The sequence below is a fragment of the Neophocaena asiaeorientalis genome, unplaced genomic scaffold, assembly GCF_003031525.2.
Source record: "Neophocaena asiaeorientalis asiaeorientalis breed wild unplaced genomic scaffold, Neophocaena_asiaeorientalis_V1.1 scaffold136, whole genome shotgun sequence".
NCBI classification, from domain to species: domain Eukaryota; kingdom Metazoa; phylum Chordata; class Mammalia; order Artiodactyla; family Phocoenidae; genus Neophocaena; species Neophocaena asiaeorientalis.
Window position 1 is genome coordinate 749,481 of NW_020185333.1, and position 12,543 is coordinate 762,023.

Genomic DNA, 12,543 nt, shown 5'->3' on the forward strand with positions numbered 1-12,543 from the left:
TACTCCATTTCTAAGAGAGAGAGGGAAAAAATGTAACAGAAAATGGTTATGAACAATTTAACTACTATTTTTCAATTTAGTATTCCATTTGGGATAATTTCATTCATTTTTTGAATTAATTTTTATTCAGTTTTCTTTAAAAAGCAGGACAGGGCATTATAGGAAAAACTATAGACAGACATAGTGCATCCAAAGTTTTAATTTTCCTCTGAACTTCTTACTCAGAAGTGTCAGAATTCCATGGTGGGGTTTAGAGGTGCTTGTGGGATTTATTTGGGGTTTTCAGAAACCAGAAAAACAGACACGTGGTGTTACTCGTGGTAAAAATTCCCACGCTCTGCCTAAACTCACCATACTTTTCATAGGTGCTACTGTAAATTGTACTGAATTTCCAAGTCCTTCCTTTTCTCAAATGCATGTATCCCTTAGCTATGAATAATAATTATTACTATTTATGTAAAAAAATTTGTGTCTCTCTTTTTACTCTTAGAAATCATCTTCTGTCTCTGAATTTTTCACCTTTTATTTTAAACACTGATTATTCCCAGTCACTGAACAGACAGATTTTATTTAAAAGAGTCTAGAGCTTTGTGCCGTGGCAGTATCCTAGCCAATGAGGTTTATCCGAGGCGCGATTATTGCTAATTAAAAGAGTCTAGAAACCTTGTAACAGTGGGTAAGATGGCATCTATCCTTTGCCAAGGGTGGAAGACAGCAACGATAGGAGGGATACATTTGGAAATGTAATTTATATATGCTTGTAAAAGTACATTTTGTATCCTTCTCTGACTTGGCCTTTCAGGATAGTCAGGTTTGATTCCTTCAAGATTATTTTCTACCCAAGGTGGATGAAGATTTTGCCAGACGCTTAAACTATTTGGGGGACCCTCTTTAAGGAAAAGAATACAGAATTATGACTACAAATTAAGTACAGTGTCTTGGGAGGGGCTGTGCAAGTGAGGGGCCCTGAAGTTTAAGTTCCATTAAATTCATAGTAAATCCTCCTCTGCATATCCCCATTTGGGGCTTTCCAGAGGCATTCTTAATAAATATTACTGTTTCATATAATAACAAGATTATTTGAGGATAATGTCTAGTCTTTAGGTTAAAAGTAATAAAAGTATTGTAAAAATAATGCAAGCCTAACTACAAACAATCTGACTAACTGGTTCCCTGTAGTATGCATCTCCGTTTATTCAGGTTGACCCTAACTTAATGCAGGTCAACAAATACCATTAGTGCAAACATCTCTGCATGTAGCCTGGTATTTCAAGCAATACTTGAGACAATAAACTACAGGACAGGAAAAAAAAATGTCAACAGTTCCTTGAAGTTCTCTGTAATGGGATTATAGCTGTATTATGAAACTAATATCAAAAACTAGAGTAGCTTGAATTTGACCCACTGTCTCTTTCCTCTGAGTTGAAAAAGAGGTAAGAGACATGGCTTCCCCACAGCATTTTGCTTCTACCACCCATTGTTACACTTAACTGTACTGTTTCTTTTTGTTATTCAGTTATTTAAAGTGGAATTCATTTTCCTTTTCCTCTAGAATAAGATTGTAAGCATCTTGAGAGCAGAAATCAGAATTTTTTTTTTTTTCTGAATCTTTCACAGTGCCAGAGCTTTCTTGTTTCCTTCCATTTTTTCCCCCCATGTTTAAATCTCTCCCTTTGCCTTGTTCTAGAAACAGTTTTTAGTGGTGGTCTCTTGGTAGGAGGTACTTAACAGTTTTGAAATGAACTGCTGTGAAAACCTAAACCCATCACTACCCTCCCAATTTCCCCTTAAGGGAGAAAGAGCAAATGTTTTGGAGCTAAATCTAGAAGTTAAAATGAGAAAAAGGAGAAGAAAAGATATTGGCAGCTCAGAAATGAATGACCTTCCATTGTCTTTGTGGCTAAGCCAGTTATTTCACCTTGGATTTCTTCATCAGTAAGAAGTGCCTGACTAGGAAGCAACTTCTGGGGTTCTAAGTGGGAATAAATAAAAGCCAATTTTTCTGAGGCCCTCAATACATTTTAACTCCTGGTAGCACTAACCAAAATAAAATTCAAAAGCACGAGGATAACTCCAGATGTGAGTAAATTTGTGCAACATCACATACTGGTAGTGTCCAGATGCTCACTTGAATGTCAATTTCAGTCATCCTCTTTCATCAGAAAAATATACATGTTGTCTTTGACAGTGAAACCTGTAAAAAGAATAAAATGTTGCATATTTGAATTTTAGCCATATTAAAAATAATTTTCACATATTTTATTTTCTTCATTTTCAAATTTAATTTATGTTGGTTCTTCCTTTCGTATGGAATCAACAAACTTTAACAGTGGTGTGGTTCTGAGTTAAATGTTTGCAGAATAGTTGTGGCTTAATTTAAAAATAAAGTTCACACCTATCTTAGAGCTTGTGTTGTTCTCCCTTAGCTGGAAATTTCTCTTGTACAGAAATGGTTCTTAAACTCTTAGTTTTAGCCTGATTTACCTTCAGAGAGAAAGAGTGTTAGAAGTGTAGCTTGTGATCTGCATGAATGAATGCATATGGAAAATTCGATCTGTAGGAAAAAAAATCTGACCTAGAAAAATGACTTCTAATTCTTCATACCTCATTTGGGCTATCTTTTTTAAAAAACGTGTTTACTGCTTTCTATAAACCGTTTCAAAATATCTGTGTCAGGATAACATTGCATAGTCCATAACTTCTTATTTTTAGACCCCCTGGGATTAAAGAAGAATATTAATCTGATTTACTCAGTAATGTAAAATTATCTTTTTATATTTGGCATAATTAGCCACCAATTATTTGCTTACCCAGTTCTTCCCTTAGCACTGTATCCAGGTTTGTCAGTTATATATTCAAAGTGGTATTCCTTCTAGGTGTATCCTTCAACTGTCAGACTACTCCATAGACTGAGTATCATAAATGTTGATGCAGCTGATGGTTCAAGGCCAGTGTCTCTGGTATATAGAATCAAGATGGGGTTTCTCAACACAGCACTACTGACAGTTGGGACCAGAAAATTCTTTGTTGGGGGCAGATCGGTACTGTCCTGTGCACTCTAGGGTGTTTAGCAGTATTCCTGGCCTCTACCCACTAGATGCCAATAGCTCCCCTCAGTTGTGATAATCAAAATCGTCTTCGAACGTTGCCAATTGTCCCCTAGGGATGGGGGTGCAGGACAAAATTGTCCCCTGTTAAGAAACACTAGATTAGTGGTATACATTACATACAACCAGAACCATTGTTTTTTGTTGTTATTCATTTGCTGTTGTTGTTGTTTTTAATGGAGCACAGAAAAATCTGATCCAAAGGAACTCAGTAATTCTCACCTGTGAATTTCTTCCATAAAACTGGGTTCTATTTTAAATGTTGAATTAATAGGCAGGACACAAAGTTTCCTTTAATGACTTATATGTCAGAGAAGGGGTTCTAAGATTCTGCATAGATGTCTATTTTATACTTTTAATTTATTTATTGGTCTCCTTATTATGGTGATCTTTCTGAAAGTCAGACCAAGTTGGCACACTGCTATGACCTAACTAAATTCCCCTTTCAACATTTGCCTGCTTCAAATAATTTAATTGTTGATATTTTACCCTTAGTGCACACAGCTGAAGAGAGATCTTTAGTGAAAACTAAAACTAACAGGTATATCCATCTTGGCTTTGAGGCAGAAAGATGGCAGTTACACAAAGAGCTCTTCACTACAATGACCTGAGACAGTCCAAGACCTTGAAGTGAAATTTGGAGATCACCTGCCAAACAGACACCACAGCTTTGCTTGACTTAGTCAGCCTGATTTCAAATACCTCCAAAGACTCAGAAAAGCAATTTCACATCTTCACATTGGCTGTATGAAACCCCTTAATCCTCATAGTAACCGTAGGAGGTAGGTATGTTTACTATGCCATTCTCACAGGTGAAGAAACTGGACTACTAAGAATTTTAGTAGCTTGGTCAAAGTCATACAGCCTGTAAGAGATGGAGGCAGGTTCCAAATTAGTCAGTACTCCAGAGTTCATGATCTTCTAAAGTTCTTTAAAATATGTTAGAATTTAAAGGGAAACTGATGAGCTGGATTTCAAGCATCAATGAACAGGATATTTATCAAAAAGAATAAATGAAGAAATTAATCAGCCCTTCAGATTTAAGGGAGAGGGATTATCGGAAAGAAAAGAATTACATATTTAATAGCTATGTTATAGTAATACTACACTACTTTTAAAATATATAGCACTTACAAAATTTTCAGAGAATATCTCAGTTCTGCCCAGAGAGTATCAAATTATTTTATAATTGCCCCTTTCCTTTTGAAGATTAAGAGAATATTACTTTGCTTATGAGCATCGTTGGCATACAACAGATGATTTCCATTTTCCTTCCTTAACTGTCAAATAATGCCACCTCTCATTAATATATTTTCCAGAAAACACAAGGACTTAGATGATAGATAAATCAGAGGTTATTATTTTTTTAAGTATGCATATCTAAGCATCTTTTTTTCCTATTCTAAACCCACTAAAAAAATTCCTAAATCTGGAATACTGTGGTTGAAAGAACATCTTGACACTTCTAGCTTTCTAAGCATCAATATTAGTCAACAGATTAACACCCTTAATTATTAATTTATACCTTGTTACCCATTAAATGTTTAGTAACCACTGAAACATTTGTCACCTCTTTTGATTATTTATAATTTTTAAAAAATAATTCCAAACTGATGCTTCACCCAGTCTTCTAACTTGTTAGCTGGAAGTTAGGCTGCCACAGATCTGTGGCGGAAGAGGAGAAGAGGGGTGGGCAGTTGGAGAAGTAGAGGAGAGCCGTATTTCTTTCCAAAAGTGTTTATAATCACTGCAGCCTGCAGTTAGATCACATTTTAGTTGATGTCAGAATACGTTGGTTTAATCCACTGGCTGTCTTCAAGTCTAATGACATCCATGTTTCTAGAAATGATGAAATTATATATGTAGACTCATTCTTTTAAAAATTATTTTGCTTATAGTTATACCATGCTTATCAAGGTCATTCTTCATGAGCCTAGCAAAGTTACTTTTCATATACATTTAGAGAGGCATGATTACAACATGGAAGGGAAGTTCTGATGCAACTTTAAAAAAAATTAGAGAACTTTTCATTGTATTCTTTTACACATTTCATATGTAATCTAGACTACCACAGTAGCTTTTATTGTTTTCTGCTTATATTATAAAATTATCTTGTCTAGCTTACATGATTTTAGAATCTGCATCTCACTGGAAAAGGTATTGGTAGTATGTGTCTTTGCAAAACATTGTTACGGATGGGATTTCCACCCATAGAAATTAGATAAGTCTCTCCTATTCCTAAGGAGAACCTCATGAATAGTTTTGTAAAAGAAAGCCACGAGTTTATCATGTTTTCGATACTCTAAAACCCCTTTTAATATGCCTATTTGTCCCTTGCAAATAAGGAGAACATTGCCTCATCTTCCATGTGAGCAGTTTTTAGCAATTAACCAATCCCTAGCAATTGTGAAATCACAGAACGGAGTCAGTGTTCTCCAGTTCTGAACTTGAAGTTCCTGATAATTGAACCGTGGTTGCCAAAAAAGAAGAGGGTTCTGAAACCTATCACCACTTACCAGAAGTTCTTATAAGCAAAGAGAAATCATACTTTTTTCTTTTTGCATACAAAAAAACAGCAGCTAATTAATCTTTGTTGCCAGGTGAATTGGCTGTATTCAGAGGAAATAGGCAACTTGTAGAAAGAAAGTTTAACATGTATTTTAGAATTCTATCATGATACAATTTAGCAACTGATGTTGATGAGCAGATAGTTACTGTGGTTTATAACAAGAGAACCACTGTTAGCTTGTAATATTTCTACTGAGGCAAAGGAAATCAAATCATTTCTTAAGTGTGGAAAGTACATTATATCTCTTCAACAAGGCAATGTGTATGGGGCTGATGGAGTTCCACTCTAGATAGCACTATGGCCACTGCTAAGAACTATACAGCCTCTTGTCTATTCATAGGGAGATAGACATAGGGTGAAGGGAAAAAAAAAAAAATTAAGTGGGAAAGGAGCTAGGATCAGGAATCTGAATGTGCAATCATGAGAGATAACCTCCTGTAAAAACCAGAGAATGCAAGGGGCAAAGGAAGCATGGTGTTCATTTAGGATCCAGTCTGATCTTACCAGACTGGTACAGCTGGAGGAAGCATTCAATAAAAGTTTGTTGAATGGATAAATGAATGTAAACACCCAAAACTACACGATCACTAGCCCATAAGCTCAGAGAGTAGGGAAAATTAGACTTATTAGGAAACTGCCTTGGTAGCTAGTTACTTAGAAATGTCAATATGACGTCTGCTAAATAACATTTATTAACAACCATGTTTGTTTGCATTTTTCTCATAGTCAATGAATTGTTATGAAATCTCAAAATAACTTGTTCTCTACTCGCTTACATTATATTAATCTAGTTTGAATTTAATGACTGCCCTGTGTAAGAGACTCTGGGATGTTATGTCAGAGAAACTTTGTACTCTCTAAGTGCAGATGGTTTTACATAAGTGCAGAGAGTTTAATATAAGGGAAGTATAACTTTTATTTTAACACTTCCCTTAATAGTGACCACATTTTTGAAGGATTGTTTTTGTTTTGCTTTATTTTTTGCCTGAAAGAGCCCAGTGACCTTCAAGTCCCTTTCCTGGTTAAGGCTTAAAGCTATCCTTTTCATATATTTGAATATTATTGTTGTCCATGTTCACACTGCCACCTTTCTGCACACCTGGACAAGTACTGTATCCCATTAGCTTAGCTTTACCCTGCTCAGGAAAGTTTAATTCCATCCACATAATTGGATAATTTATTGTACACTCAGTTTCAAATTAGTCATTGGTTAATTCAGCAAAAATTAATTGAGCTTCCACTATATGCCAGGCATAGTGCGAGATGCTGGGGTGAGCAAGTCATTTATAAATGTTTTAAGTAAGGTTAGTCCTATTGTCAATTCCTAAGGAATCCTAACTTATTCCCTATGCTCATCATTGTCCATTTCCCTTTAACTTGCTGTAAGCCTATTTTCTTTCCTTGTGATAGTACACAAAAACCATCTCTATGCCAGTTTTCTCACTTTCATTCTTCTACAGCGTATATGTAAAGCAGCTGCTTAGTGGCTCACAGATGCAAATTTAACACAGTAGCCATAGACCTAGTCTACTACTATGCGTATATATGTGTACGTGTGTGTGTGTGTGTGTGTGTGTGTGTGTGAGGGAGAGAGAGAGAGAGAGAGAGAGAGAAGGATAAGTAAGAGACCTATGAGAACTAAGATCCAGTTCAAGTTGTGCTTCAAGAATTGTACGCAAAAATGTCGCCATCGGTGTTGAGGCTGACCTTCGGTTAGTTTTGTTGTGATGATTGATGCATAGTGACATGTTGACACAGTACTACTTTTGTTTCTAAACTCCAATATTGGTTTATCATCTTCTCCTTCTTGAGTTGGCATATTTACAGGCTCTTAGTTCCTTGGTTTTCAGCATTAATCCTAATGTTTTGTCTAAAGTATAGTGCAGGTTTCCTTGTATTTCAATTCACTATGCTTGAAGGGAAGTCACCATAAGTAATGATTTTGCTCTACTCCTTGGCAGCACAACCACAAACTAGACAGTGGTTCAAAATCTCAGGGTTTGCAAGGGGCTATGAGAGACCATATGCAGCCTCAGGGAACTGCCAAAATGCTCAGATTAATTGTCTAGATACGAGTTCACAAGTCTCATGAACATTTACTTTAGAGTTAGAAGAAACTCTAAACTCACTAAATCACTGTTAAATGTCAGGGTAAACCACTTGGTTTTACTAGAGGAAAATGGAATCCATTTAAGAACCAAAATCCTAATATCTAAGATGAAGTTAATGTAGAATAGCACATGCAGGGGGAGCGGCCATGAAGCCTATGGCAGCAATTTTGGCCTCTGTAGACTTTGTACCAGGCAGCTGCTCTTTCCTTCTCCAGATTCACATTATAGACAAATTTTTGTTTATTCACATGAGTAGACAAACTCATGAAATGGTCTCAATCAGCAAATGGCTTTGGAAGCCAGGTAGAGTGAACCAGTCTTTGGTTTATAAATGTGCTGTGATGCTAATGGAACAGCTGCATTAACAATCAACTTTAATAAGGAAACAGGGGTTTGAGGATAAGAAGCTGAAATGGATAAAGAAGAAAAACAAAGCAAATGACATGCCTGAAAAGTAAACTTTACCGTTTGAAGGAATATTATGCAAAATCCACTTGAAAATAATGAATGAGAGGGCCAACTTGATATGTTTTAAAGAGAGTTGGTTGAGATGAGGCCTCAGTTTGGCTTTGACAAGGCTATTGTTAATGTGGGGAGAGTGGGGTTCACATCCCCCAAAATCACATCTTTCAATCTTTATTTATGCTAAGAAAAGATAGCAAGAAAGTACATTGTTCTTTCCTCATTACCAGACCTTTCTTCTTTCTTTGCTTTTTTTGTCCCCGGACTATAAATCAGTTAACTAGGCAGGGTCATTTTCAAGAGCTTTCGTAATGCCAAGAGACACCAAATGGTGAGGTAGATCAAAGGGACAAAGAATTATAGAGGCATTGATCCATTTTCCTTAAGACCCTGAGTACAATGTGAACAGACTACTTAGCTCCAGGCTGCAAACCAAGTATTTTGCAGCAGACCCAGTCAGGATTTCTTAGGAAGTTCTCCCTGTTGCTTTTCATAGTTTAGATAATCCACATGAACAACCCTGATTAAATCAGTTGCCCCCAGGCTATGGGCAAAAGCATAAATGGTTTTTCAGGAGAGAATGGTCCAAAAGCCTGCCTCTTTCTCTCTCTCTCTTCCCTCTTCTCTCTATCTATATACGTCCTCATTTTTTTAGTTACTCACTTATATTTTTTATCCTGAAATTCTGTCTATCCAATGTAATGGTAAGTAGAGAGTATTACTGAAAAGGTGGCATTCTTCTCTTCATTTCATGATTCAGGTTTTGATTTTGAATTACATTACCTGTCTTCTTGTGCTGATTATGAACAGTTTTTTGAAAGGCTGTTATCTAGGGGGTGGTTATCCAATAATATTATGGAAGGTCAGAAGGCATTTGTTTCTCAAGTCTGATTCTTTTTAAACCAGGCAATTACTCTATGGTTTAATAATCCTTACCTCAAAGTTCACTTGAAAGAAGGCTCATAAGATTTAAGGGGAAAAAAAAAAAAAATCCCTAAAAATAAAAGTTAGGCTAGTCTAGGCCAGGGTGGGAAATTCCATTGTGGCTAGAAGCCCATGGCAGGTAGAGTGGAATTTAATGAAGGAAACTGCTGTGTTTTTGTGTCTTTCTGTATGTTTTTCCTTTAAAACCAAGAGCTGGGCAGGCATCCCATTCGACCTGACGTGACCCAAGCAAATTGCTTCTTATATAAAAACAACTGCAGACTTTGAGAATGTGAAAATGCACTGTATCCTTCTCCAACTGAGGGAAACGAAAGCCTGAGAAACAGGACGGCCTTGTCAATACTCGTTGAGCAGAACTATCACTCAAACCTGATAAAGGGAGATTAGGACAAGCTTCCTTATGCCAGAGGGATTCATTATAAGTAAGACTTCTTTATTTATTTTTTATTCTCTTAAACAAGCACAAGTGGTAGATGGAAAATGCATTTTTTTAAAGACAGATTTTATGTAGGAAATGGTAGTATGCACAATTTTTTAAAGTCTTTTCATAGAACTCACATTTTTAATTTAAAAGAACAAATATTAAATTTAAAAAAGACAATGAGAAGCATTTTCCTTTTCTGCCACAGTCTCAGACAAGGGAAGGAGAAGAGATTCAGGGTGTGTCCACTGATATTGCATTCAGATGTGTTGTCTTGGCTTGTGTACTGACAGATTTATTTAAAAAACAAAGTTTTAAAAATGCATTGTGTGCTAGTGAAGTCACTTCATAAATCTTTTCCTTTATGAATTATTTTGATCACAAGGCTTGTTGTTTGAATCACTGAAGGACTATTCTCCCTAAAAGAAAAATGCCTTCATTTCCAAACTGTCAGTTCAAAAGCCAGCAACTTCCCCTGAACAGCATGCAGGGATCCAGAGGGGCAGAGAAAAAGGGACCACATGAGTCCTGACTCTAATATGAAGCATAATTCAGTTTAGATTTGTCGTGGTTCACAGAAGAGACATGTTTTGAAAATTTGGACCCAGAGTCCGTACTTTTCTAGTAAATGACTTAGTTTGAAATACTGATTCTGCTTTAGGAAAAAAACAAACAAATAAGGGAACACAGCCTTTGATGCAGCTGGTCCGTCAGAGGGCGGAAAGTTAGAATTAGAATGCTCTTCAAGCTGTGGCTGAATAATGAAGGGTAGGGCTTCCTAGCTGGGCAGTGACCACAGTCCCCTGGGAGAACAGAGGACAAATATTACCTAATGTGTACAAAGACTTTCAAAGTTAAGTTGATTACAAGCTGAGGGAAGAAGGTTGGATGAGGCAGCAAGGACTGAATTCCACCAGAAGGACCTGATAGGTGCCACAGGGCTCCACTCGGCCCTCAGTTCTCAGGGTTTAAGGGATGGGTACCAATAGGAAGCCAGTTAGGTTCTTGAAATGAATAGCCTGCATAAAATTATTACAGAGAAGAAAGAAAAGTAGAATAACATATTGGAATATATACATACATAGAGATTGGTAAATTGGATGAAGTTTACACTGTAGGTCACTGTGTGATGGGTAAGATTCTCACTAACCAAGGTGTAATTTGTAGCTAAGGACCTTGTCTTGTTCTTAATTTGTTTTCCTCACAGCACCTGGAATATTGTTGAGACATAAAAATAAATAATTAACAATTGGTCTGTTATATCAATTTTCCATGGTAATTGGTGAGATGGGGTAGTAGGTTAAAAACTCCAGATTAAATACTGGAGGCTGTCTGGAAGAGATGAATTTGAGACTGATTTCTAAAGGACAAAAGGGGTGGACAGAACTGGAGAGGCTGTTTCAGGTTCACTGATTCCAGAGGTATTTTTTGACCACTCCCTGCTTCAATCTGAGAGCTCCATTTTTCTGCTGCTCCATAAAATGAGCAAGAATTGTATGGGAAGGATGGAGAGCAAGTTTACATGACAGAAGAAGCAAGTTGCTAATGTAGGAGATGGGAAGAATATTAATAGGAAATGCATATTGTTAGAACAAGTGATGAGTACTGTGAATGAGTTTGATCTCAATTCTAAGTCGGCAATATGAGAAAATGGTTGAAATTTAACTCTGGAGTCTGACTACCTGGGCCACTTTATAAATTCATCTATATAAAATACGTAGTAAATGTTTGTCTTAGAGTGAGGCTTTATAAATGGTGAGGATGAAGTTACCCATTTTCCCTGCACAACTGTACCACATGTTCAGATTCTCTGTCATAATCAGAAATATCTCACATCACTAATCTCCCAAGCATTCTCATTAAGGTGCCTTTCTTTCTTTGTAACTGTATTTCATTTCACTCATATAGAGCAACCTGTTGAATTTAATTATACAAATATTTCCTGGCCATGTTTAGTAAATGGAATACATACCATTTTCCAAGGCACTGTGAATTACTTTTTTAAAAGACGAAAACAAAATGTCTTTTCTCATAAGGAAAAAGCAGTCTATTGAGAAAGGAAAACTTGCTGACACTTTGATTATAATGTAATTTTCCAAATCAATTTCTAAATACTATCTACCATAAAACAACACTTTTGATAGCTCTGATTTTGGTAATGGAGGAGTAGCTTGTACTATTTCAGGACAAAGATATCCATAGATAACAATTCTAAACTCTGGTTGCAATTTAAATAAACAAAAACAAAAAAAACCGAACTGCAATTGAAAACTGATAAACAATTATTTGAAGGCACTGGAAAGTGACCAAAAGCAGACAGAATCTGGAGTGAAACGTACTGGGTGAAATCCACATTTATGATAGCTTTTTCCCTCAAGGAACTTCCCAGTCTGTGTGGTATGGGACAGTTAGAATTGAAATAGCAAACCACAATCTTATTGGATTGAGGTGTCAGAGGATGGAGTTCAGAGTTGGCAGAGTGGCTGAAATTAAGGGAGCAAATTTTGGAAAGGATGGAGCCACAGATGGGGGGCACCCATAAATCCGTATATAAACTCTCCTAATGTCTTGGCTGATTTGTGGACTATGCAGGTAGAGGGGAGTCTATAAGGACTTGGAGAAAAGGAACAACTAGAAGGCTGGAAGAGCTGAGAAAATATATCTGATGAAGGGAAGACAAAGTTAGGAGTATGAGTTTAACTAAGTTGTAAGGGTTTGGTAAATGTCTAAAGCTTTGCTTAAAACACAGAAGGGCCACACTTTAGAAATATAGATGGTGAATCAGGACTAAGAAATTAATTTGAGAAAAAGGGACAAAACAATAACATTGAAAGGCCCTAACAAAGCGCAAAACTAAGCCACCACAATGGCAAGGCAGTCAACCAGTAATTTAATTGCCTACTAGAATTAAAAACCATTCTTTAGAGG

The 12,543-nt window shown here is 36.5% G+C and overlaps 1 pseudogene; it reads left to right on the top strand.

Moving 5' to 3' along the window:
- The first annotated feature begins 584 nt into the window (after window positions 1-584).
- Window positions 585-753, top strand: LOC112393270 (uncharacterized; annotated as a pseudogene).
- Window positions 754-12,543: the final 11,790 nt, after the last annotated feature.